Source organism: Delphinapterus leucas, chromosome 2 (assembly GCF_059928025.1).
Source record: "Delphinapterus leucas isolate spDelLeu-1000000601 "Yukka" chromosome 2, BTC_Dleu_Yukka2, whole genome shotgun sequence".
NCBI classification, from domain to species: Eukaryota; Metazoa; Chordata; class Mammalia; order Artiodactyla; family Monodontidae; genus Delphinapterus; species Delphinapterus leucas.
Genome location: NC_143130.1, coordinates 77,003,664 through 77,013,841, shown reverse-complemented (window position 1 = coordinate 77,013,841; position 10,178 = coordinate 77,003,664). Strand labels below are relative to the sequence as shown.

General features: G+C 41.8%; 1 protein-coding gene across 1 annotated transcript in view; it reads right to left on the bottom strand.

Moving 5' to 3' along the window:
- Positions 1 to 10,178, bottom strand: part of RORA (RAR related orphan receptor A) — a 723,379-nt gene that overhangs the window by 152,641 nt on the left and 560,560 nt on the right. The gene's annotated exons all lie outside the window — the stretch shown is intronic.

Sequence of the window (10,178 nt, the reverse complement as noted above, 5' to 3'; positions counted from 1 at the left end):
CACTGGGGAAGCAGGTGCTTGTACCCACATGACCTTATTTATTCAGCTAATTACCGTCATCCCCATTTTACAGATGAAGCTCAGAAAGGTTACGCAGTCTGCCCACAGTCACGTTACTCCAGGTGGTGGTAGAGATGGAAGTTTGCCCTACGATGGTGCCTTTGGGGCCTCATGACACTGTCCGGCTTTTAGTGCAGAGTCTGAATGTATCTGCTTCTTGGGCCCTGCCTTAGCCACCTTGTCTCATGTTTGTCTCTGATATTATATTTCCTGCTATTTGTGGTCAGATTCCTCCCTCTCCAAGCCGTTTCTCTTATTTGCCTAATGTTATAATTTATGCTTCAGATACCCAACGGCATCTTTTCACGTTCAAACTTTCAAAGCTACAAAGCACTTTAGGGACAATTAAAATCCCATCAAGAGTATCGATTCTGCCAGGAGACCCCGACCTGTGCAGCTGACACTGAAGATGCAGAAGAGGCTTCTCAGACTTCCCTGGTGTCACAGTGGTTAAGAATCCATCTGCCAATGCAGGGGACATGGGTTCGAGCCCTGGTCTGGGAAGATCCCGCATGCCGCGGAGCAACTAAGCCCACGTGCCACAAATACCGAGCCAGCGCTCTAGAGCCCGCGAGCCACAAAAACTGAGCCCGTGTGCCACAATTACTGAAGCCCACACGCCTAGAGCCCGTACTCTGCAATGAGAGAAGCCACCGCAATGAGAAGTCCGCGCACCACAAGGAAGAGTAGCCCCCGCTCGCCACAACCAGAGAAAGCCCACGCAGCAACGAAGACCCAACACAGCCAAAAATAAATAAATTTTAAAAAGAAAAAAAAAGAAAAAGAAGTGGCTTCTCTTCCTTTGCCATGAACGCTGCCTCTCTGGATAGCTGGAATTTAGAATATCTATCATCTTAATCAAAGAAGCTATGGAATAAAGACTCATTGACCGAAGTTTCTCATAGGCTAAGGATGGAGGAATCTTATTTCTTCCGTTTGTAAATCAACATTCAAATCTTTTCATTCGGAAATATGGATAATGTGACAGTTAAGATTTATACTCTAAAGTTCTTGATGGTACCATTAACGTTTGGTTTTCAAGGTAGAGTTTTGTAAGAGGAAGATTTATTTTTAAACTTGACACAATTTAACAGACATATTTTCTCCACATTTTATTTTCCACATTTACTCCACTGAAACTATATGGCTGGAATAAAGCATCAAAAACAAACAAGCAGACAAGTAAGCAAACAAACAAAAAACCTACTCCATTTCCCCCTTGCTAGGCAACCAGAACCTAAGCTTTTTTTTTTGCGGTACGCGGGCCTCTCACTGTTGTGGCCTCTCCCGTTGCGGAGCACAGGCTCCGGACGCGCAGGCTCAGTGGCCATGGCTCACGGGCCCAGCCACTCCGCGGCACGTGAGATCTTCCCAGACCGGGGCACGAACCCGTGTCCCCTGCATCAGCAGGCGGACTCTCAACCACTGCGCCACCAGGGAAGCCCCGAACCTAACTCTTTGAGGTTAGAAGTGTTGTATACTTTGTTGCACTAGGCTGAAAATGGCCCTCCCTCCCCAAAAGATGTCCATATCCTAATCCCCGGAACCTGTGACTGTGTTATTTCAGATGACAAATGGGACTTTGCAGATGTGATTAAGTTAAGGATCTTGAGACGGGGAGATTACTCTGGATTATCCTGGTGGGCTCAGTGTAATCACAAGGGTCCTTCTAACAGGTAGGCAAGAGGGTCAGAGACACAGAAGGTGAAGTGACCATGGAAGCAGAGCGACAGAGAGAAAGACACCAGAAGATGCTATGTTGCTGGTCTTGAAGATGGAGAAAGGGGGCATTTGGCCAGGAATAAAGGTGGCTCTAAAGCTGGAAAAGTCAGGAAGGAGACTTCCCCTAGAGTCTCAAGAAGGAACTAGCCCTATCGACACCCTGACTTTCAGCCCAGTGAAATGGATTTCAGACTTCTGAACTCCAGAACTTTAAGAGAATGAATGTATGTTGTTTTGCGCCCCATGCTTGTGGTAATTTGCTATAGAAGCAATAGGAAACTAATAAACTCGTTTATCATTTATTGCCTCCTATACCTAGCATAGTGCTTGGCACATATATGGACTCATAAATTAATATTTACTGAATAAACTGAAAATGTATATGAAGGAAATCATGAGAATGGAATGTACCCAACTCAGGCAACATTTTTTGGTTTAAAAAATTCCCTATTTCTAAGGATGAGAAGAACAGTTCTTTAAAGCTCAGTTGGGTGGACGGTTACTCAGTTATCCATGACAAGACCCCAGAGTTTATGCAGCTTTGCATTAGCTCTTCAGGGCTAGCAAGCTCTTTCCTGGGAGCAGGTGCAGGAGGCCATGGAGCATGATAAACAGCTTAAGAATAACTATTTTGTGGGCTTCCCTGGTGGCGCAGTGGTTGAGAGTCCGCCTGCCGATGCAGGGGACACGGGTTCGTGCCCTGGTCCGGGAAGATCCCACATGCCATGGAGCGGCCGGGCCCGTGAGCCATGGCCGCTGAACCTGCGTGTCCGGAGCCTGTGCTCCACCAACGGGAGAGGCCACAACAGTGAGAGGCCCGCATACCGCAAAAAAAAAAAACAAACAAAAAACTGTTTTGTGTTTCCAAGGACTCAAAGCCCCAGGAAGACAGGGAGGAAGAAGGGGCAGTGTCCATACTGTACAATGCCAAATACCAGCACCTTGAAGAAAGTCTAGTATATAGTAGGTACTCAAGAAGAAAATGGTAGAGGGTACTTCCCTGGCGATCCAGTGGTTGAGACTTTGCCTTCCAATGCAGGGGGTGTGGGTTCGATCCCTGGTCTGGGAGTTAAGATCCCACATGTCTTGTGGCCAAAAAACCAAAACATAAAACAGAAGCAATATTGTAACAAATTCAATAAAGACTTTAAAAATGGTCCACATCAAAAAAAAAAGAAATCTTAAAAAAAGAGAAGAAAATGGTAGAATGAATGACATTAGAGGCAGTGTATAATCGTGACCTTGCACCCCTGCCCCAATCCCCTTCCCAAAGCCTTCTACAGGAGATGTCAATCTCCCCCCACCTCTGCCTGCTCTGCCTCCCTAGATGTCACTTCCATCAGATTTTACTCATATAAACTAAAGAAGAGCAAAGGAGAGCACCCTCTAACCTCAGACACACACACACACACACACACACACACACCCCCAACAAGCCACAGGTATTTTGGCCACAGGGGCTGCAGACCACAGTAATATACCCCACCTTTTCTGAGACCCTCTCGCTTGTTCAATTTCTGCCAAGTCTTGTAATTTAAAGAAAAATAAACTAAGCCGTTCTGGCTGATTGAAGAATAGCCCTCCTAAGGAACTTAACACCTAACGATCATATTAGTGATTTACAGTAACTTCTCATTCAGGATTCTTTTAGATTTATCACAGAGGTAAAATCAATACCTTCTACCAAACTGGAGAGATTTAGATGATTCATTTTTGAAATATAGGAATGGAAAAAAATTAATGATAATGACTAAAAATAACTCTAGTTCTCCCAATTTAAGATGTGGCTGTCTCTTAAGGTCATAATTTAGAAAGGAAGAGGCCTTGGGGATCAACTAGTCCTGCTTCTTTACTTCACAGACAAGGAAAACTGAGGCTCCGGGGGCATTTCCCAGATCACACTGGCTGGGAAATAACAACATTTCTCTGGCAATGGGGCCCAGGCCTTCTGAGTCTTGAATCCAATATTCATATCCACCTGCCTTGCGTCATCAGATGATGGTACAAGTTTGAAGCACATAAAAACAGACACCCATCTTGCTTTCAAGGCGTTTATAGTCTAGCAGGGGCGATAACACGTATACATATAAATATAAATTATTACATATACATATAAATTATGACACAAAGTGAAGACAGATAGGCTCTACTAAAGTGGTATAGATTAAAAAGGAATCTTTAAGTCACTGACCCCTGAACATTTTTTTCAGTTTTTTTTATTATGGTAATCAAACTTGTGAAATAGTCAAATTCTTCCTTTTTCCAAGATTCCTTGAAACCAAGTATTTAGACTATAACTTAGTTAAGGATTTTACAACACACCGTATTTGGGTATCTGGTTTGAAAAAACAAACAACCAAGCCAGACCACACAATGCACATTGGATGAGATCTTCTGGGCAGGTATCTCCTGTCTATCCAGGAAAGCCAAACCAAAGAAGGCACTGGGTCAAAAAGGAAGGACGAGTAAAGGATAAATCCACTGACCACCACCTGAGGAGGCCAAGACACTCTCTCCTCCCTATTAGTCGTGGCTGGCTCTAAAATAAAAATAACACACTCAAGCTGTGATAGAGGAAAGCTCTTGGTTTGGAACCCAACTACAAAGTATTAGCAAAGAGAGATTATTACCCACTAGAGACTCTCTTTTGGGTATAATTAGAAGAAAAGAAAGACCATTGAATAGTGGGATTTGTGAGAAATATGGGTCATGTGTCTGCAGCACTAGTTGCTTGCAGAACTGGCTATGTGGGTTGGCACACAGCACCATGAATATTAGAAACCACAAATCTCCAGAGTTTCCTGAACAAAGTTAAAAGGCCTTGTCTACAGATTGCCTGGTCGGAGGTCAGCTCATGAAAAAAGTCCCTGGATGAGCTCAAATGCTACCTGTGTGTTTCCTACTTCTCCTTCTCTCCCCCCTCACTCCCCCTCCTCTTCATCTTCCCCTCCTTCTCCTTTCATTTTGGATATGGGCATCTCGGTGGGTCTAACTGTAGCTAATGATGCTTCTGCCAACCCCACAGAAGAAACAGGCCCTCTCCATGACAAAAACCAGCTAGGAATCCACAAGCAGCTTTGGACAATGGTACAAACCATATTTCCATGAATAAAACCAAGGGAAGCTGATTCTTTTGCCCTTCAAGGACTAGAGGAGTTATTCCCCTGTCCGATTATGCGGCATTCAAAGGCCTGAAAAAGGAAGAAACCTCCCTGTATTGACAACAAAACCAATTCTTGAAAAGCTGAGCGAGAGCGGGGACCCTTCAAAAACTTCTTGGGAGCCTGTTATTGAAACCAAGCACTTCCCTGTTTTCATTTGTCCAGAGATAGACTCCTCTACAGGATCGTTATCTTGAGTTCTAGAAAGTTAAGTAGATGTCTTTTAGTAGGTATAATTTGAAAACAAAAAGGAAAAGTTGAAATGAATTTTTCAATTCCTCGGGATTAGGTATACCTTGGACAAGACAAAGAGCCACGTTTGTGCACCGTACTCCCATCTACCCCTGCCTGGAATGTTCTCTCAGCTCTTCCTTCACCTTCCTTCACGCTCTGAAATATTACTTAGCTACATCTTCACCCCAGGTGACTTCCAGGAGCCCCCAGTTTGCAGGGGGGTGTCCTAGGTCATCTGTTTCCTTATTACTTGCCTCCAAAGCACTTAGATTCTGCATTTGTGTACTTTTCTGTCTCTGTACCCCTGCCTCCTCCAAAAAAAGGGGGTGGTGGTAGTGATAGAGATTCTCTGTCCCCAGTGCTTTCTACACATTAGGAAGTCAGTAAGCACAGGGCAATTCCTGAATGAACACACAAACCCAGTGGCTGGTTTCCTCACAGACCACACCAACAGGGCAGTCCTTCTGTCTCTATTTCTATTTTCCTATCTACTTGTATAACCATGTTTTTAGGAATCAGAGGTTGCTCTTTGTAAAACTCTTGAAAAGACTGGGTAAAAATTATTTTATAAATGCCAGTCTGATCCTCTACTTTATCCCAATGAGCTGCTATCACGTACTAGGCAAAGAAGAGAAAATTTAGCAGGGAAGTTTGCGCTTAAAAGATTTTGGCCAGAAATGTTAAACAGGATCAATGTTTCCATTTAGAGAAAAACATCCCTATTTCAATTGTGATGTTTGGAATTTCAGCTTACATTACAAAAGGCCTCGGGAAAGGCTTTAATAGCAGAGGCTGACGGTTCTTGTGGAATCACTAGGCCAAGTGTATCTTCCTGTCAGCCTGGACTGTCATTTGAGTATATTGACCCGTCCCTGACGGAAAGTCTATGAAAAGCCAGAGGGCGAAGCACAGGCTGCAAACCTGCTGCAGAGCATTAACAAGAACAGAATTAAACATTAGCACTTCTGGGACTTATCACACAACTTGGAAATGGTATTCAATAAAAGAAAAGATAATTTGGGGCCACACTACCCGGCATGAACATCTGACTCACAGTCACTGGTCTGGATTTAGAAAACTGCTTTGATCCCCAGAGAGTAGATTGTTAATGAGTATTTTAAAGGACAAGATTTAGGTAGCATGAGAAGAGTAGAAAAGGGTACTGGTTTCCAAGGGTTCCAGTCTTGCTTCCACTTCTGTAAAAGCAACTGGAACTGACTTTGAACAAGACAACTGACTTTGAACATGACACTTTCTACCTCCCTGAGAAACTGCCCTCATCTCAAATATTGGAGGTGGGGACCACCAAATGAACTCTGATCCATTCAACTCTCAAATCTGGGCCTCTATGACCATAACATTGCAAAGATTTAAAAACAGAGCAAATAACACTCATACCTTTTTCCTACCTGACGTGAAGGTGAGGGAACCTTCATATAAAAGGTAATTTTTCTTACATGCCTGTTAACAGTTCATGCATAATTTTTATAGCAAAGCATGGATTTTAAGAGATTATTATCAGCTTCCTGAATTTGACAAGCTCATCAGTGTCACCTCGTTCTCCTGAAAGACTAATTATCCAAGGTGGTCAAACCTCCAATGTAAAAGTAATCATCTTATAAATCACAGACAAGAAGGTGAAAAAAAGTTAATCTATTAAAAAAATTTCAAGCTTATTAAAAAAATTGAATAGTATAATACATCTCTATGTACTCCTCCACTCCTCCCTGGTAAAACATTTGCTCACTCTCGTTTCACCTATCCCCAATTTACTTTTTTTCTGGAGCATTTTGAAGTAAATCTCAGACATCTTGTCATTTTACCCCCTAATGATTTCAGTACTCATCTCTAACTGATAGAGATTAAAACAAAAACAAACAAACAAACAAAAACAACTGCCAGGCCATTATTACGCCTGACACTATTGTAAAAAATCCCTTAACATCATCTAAAATACCAGTTCATATTCAAACTTCATCAACCACCTAAAAAAATTCTTTTTCAGTTTTAGCTCGAATCAGCCACAAAACAAGGGCAGAGGTGAAACTGATTTCACCCAGGTCACAATTCTTTGTCTTTTAAATATTTCTTTTAGACGCTACCATTACTTAGACACAGTGTATCTGGGCACAGATAACGTGAAGGCCACTTTCATTGCTACTAAATATTTCATTATTTGAAATGTCCTATTCTATGAAGCAGATACAAATGTAGTTAAAGACTCACAACTGGAAAGATATCAAGTAATTCTCATAGTTTTCTCAAACGTGTAAACAATTTGGGCAACTTTAACTGCATGCTTTAAAGATATTTTGTTAAACTTTATAACATTCCCAGGAAGAATCCCATCTGACAAACCCTAGCGACCTTTATTTTACCCATATAAAAGCTGAATGTCCTAAACTGTAAAGCAGCCAAATAGCAAATGTAGCATTTTCATCTGTAGCTTCATCTCTACTTCGAAAAAGACACATCTGAAGGAACACAGCAACAAAGACAGCCAGCTTTGTAAATAGGGCTAGGAGCCCTAAACTGTCATAGACTCTGACTTTTGGGAAGGAGGAAGGTGAACAATTTCTCTATTCAGGCCTCTCTGGTAATACACAGGAGCTGCTGTGATTCATAAGTAGAAACACTGTTTTATAACACAAGTCTGTGTTTTATAACACACAGTGAAACAAACAAACAAACAAGACTATTTAGAAACCAAAAAAACCAAGCCCTGCAGCGGGGCATTGATATCAATATCTCAAGATGTCAGAGTGGCTATTTAATCCAGGTGAAGTAGGCAAGGCCTTATCCCTTTCCTTGGCAAGAAAGTGGAAGCTTCCTGCCTGCTGCACATGCCCACACGAGGAGCAACCATGAATTTAATTTACTTAAAACAGAAGCATTTTCAGACTTGTGTTTTCCTGGACAGCTGCCTGGTGGCTGTACTATGTAATAAGGGCGTGTAATTGACAGTAATGTGAATCACTCACAAATTCTGGCAAAAAAAAAAATCACGGAGCTATTTTTTTTTTCCAGGAAAAAGTTAAGGAGCAGATTCATCCTGTCCATTGAAAACAGCAATTACTTTATGTGTCAGCTCATTAGCTACCTTTATATTAAAACAATCACGGTGATTTGCACTAACCATCAGCATGTACTGTAAAGAAGCAGTGTGGATTCACAGCTCATGCAATGGAATGGTTTGGGTCAGACATAATCTGTGAAATGGCAAATTTAGATGGGTTACTTTATATATATATGGGATTCCTCTCCCAAGAGCCAGTTGTAGGAGACTATCCTCCCAATGATTTTGCCACTTGAAAAGCTGCCATCTGTGAGGACCTTGTAATTATTATGGTAATACCCGGGGCAGACTGATCAGGCTGCCATTGGCATTCACGGGCAGCTTCAGAATTCCTTTCACAAGGCCTCAGACACAGGGATCTCCAAAATAATGGCTGGGGATTTTCCCAGGTAGGAGCTTTTGGAACCATGGAAGCTTTTAGACAAGGTAAAGTGTTGCTCCAATCTATTAATTCTCTTTGAATAAGGGAAAGAATAATCTGAATTAACTTCACTATCAACCTGAAAGGGGCCCTCTTTTCCAAGGCAGAGGCACAGAAACTAAACCGTGGAAATCCATGAAGATTGAATTCCACTGAGATAAACCCTGACTCCATCTGAACTCGACAGGTTCAGAAATTTATACCTTCAGCATCTGTGAAACTGGAAAGCTCCTGTTCAGATCTGCAAGGTGTCTTGAGCTTCTGGTTCTGGAGGGAATAGGGGTATTCTGAACTGTGGAAACCTCAGAAACACATGAAGAAAAAGCTGGGGCTTTAGAATGTTGGGGTTCGTGTTGGGGGGATTATTTTGAAGCAAGGTGAAAAGAGTGGAAACACTTAGGTCTTTCCTTCCATTTATAATACTCCGTGAAGACAGTCTGGATTTTCTCAGAATGGGATCTCTCATTCTTAGAAGTAAAATTGAAGTCAAAATTTGCTAAATCAGAGGTTATGTTGAGATTTTAAGGAATGAAACTAAAATTCATTCTGTACTCCATCACTCATTACTATTGAGAAGCTTTTCTTCCATGACAGCAGTTGGGGGCTGGGATTATTGGCTCAGGATGGTCATCCCTGACAGCCACCACTAATCTCCAACTTAATTCTGAGTTTATTTGGCAAGTAGCTGCTAACAGGCAAAATGAGGGTGGAGTCCCATAAAACACTAAAAAGAGAGACATTATGTACATAAATCAGCCCTGCAAAATATTTCAGATACTGTATCTCAATTATAAAACAGCAGCAGACTGTTAAAATCTGAAAAGTAACACATAATATGTATAACTAGTTCTTTTCAGGCATGTTCTTTGTTCCTATATGAATACATTTCACATGAGCCCAAAGAGATGGAAACGTCTTATTTATTTTTATAATTGAGAAAAATGTGTTAACTCTCTGGAATGTCCATGTGTGGAAAAATAATACATTATATGGAACTGCACACACATGATTTATAATGCACATATCCAGGACCAGAAATTCTAACGAAGAACCTTATTCAACAGAAAAAAAACCTTTTTTTTTCTTCAGCATTTGCAATTCTGGTATACCATAATGCTGAGGCCAAGCATATATTTTATTAGTTTAAATTCTAGCTAAGCAATAAAATGTGTGTCGTTTTAAATAAAGAAAACATGTTTTTCACAAAAGTTAAATTTAATGTCCATTTTGGTTCCCCTGCAGTGATGCTATGGTGTGCCACCCAGATCCCTCCCTTCAGGATTGAAGCCCTTATTTCCCCTCTGGCCCAAAGTGTTGACTGCCAGTGGCTCACAGTTGAGTCATTTTCTGAGCCGCATCTTTAGCTAAAGGGAGCTGCCTTGCCCAAGATGATGCCCTTCCCTGGGGTCAGCTGGCATCCAGTGGCTGGTTTGATGCAGGGTAAAATACCCAGTCCCTTTGCCTCAATCTGGGACATCTCTCAAAGGCTGTATCCCTGCTTCTG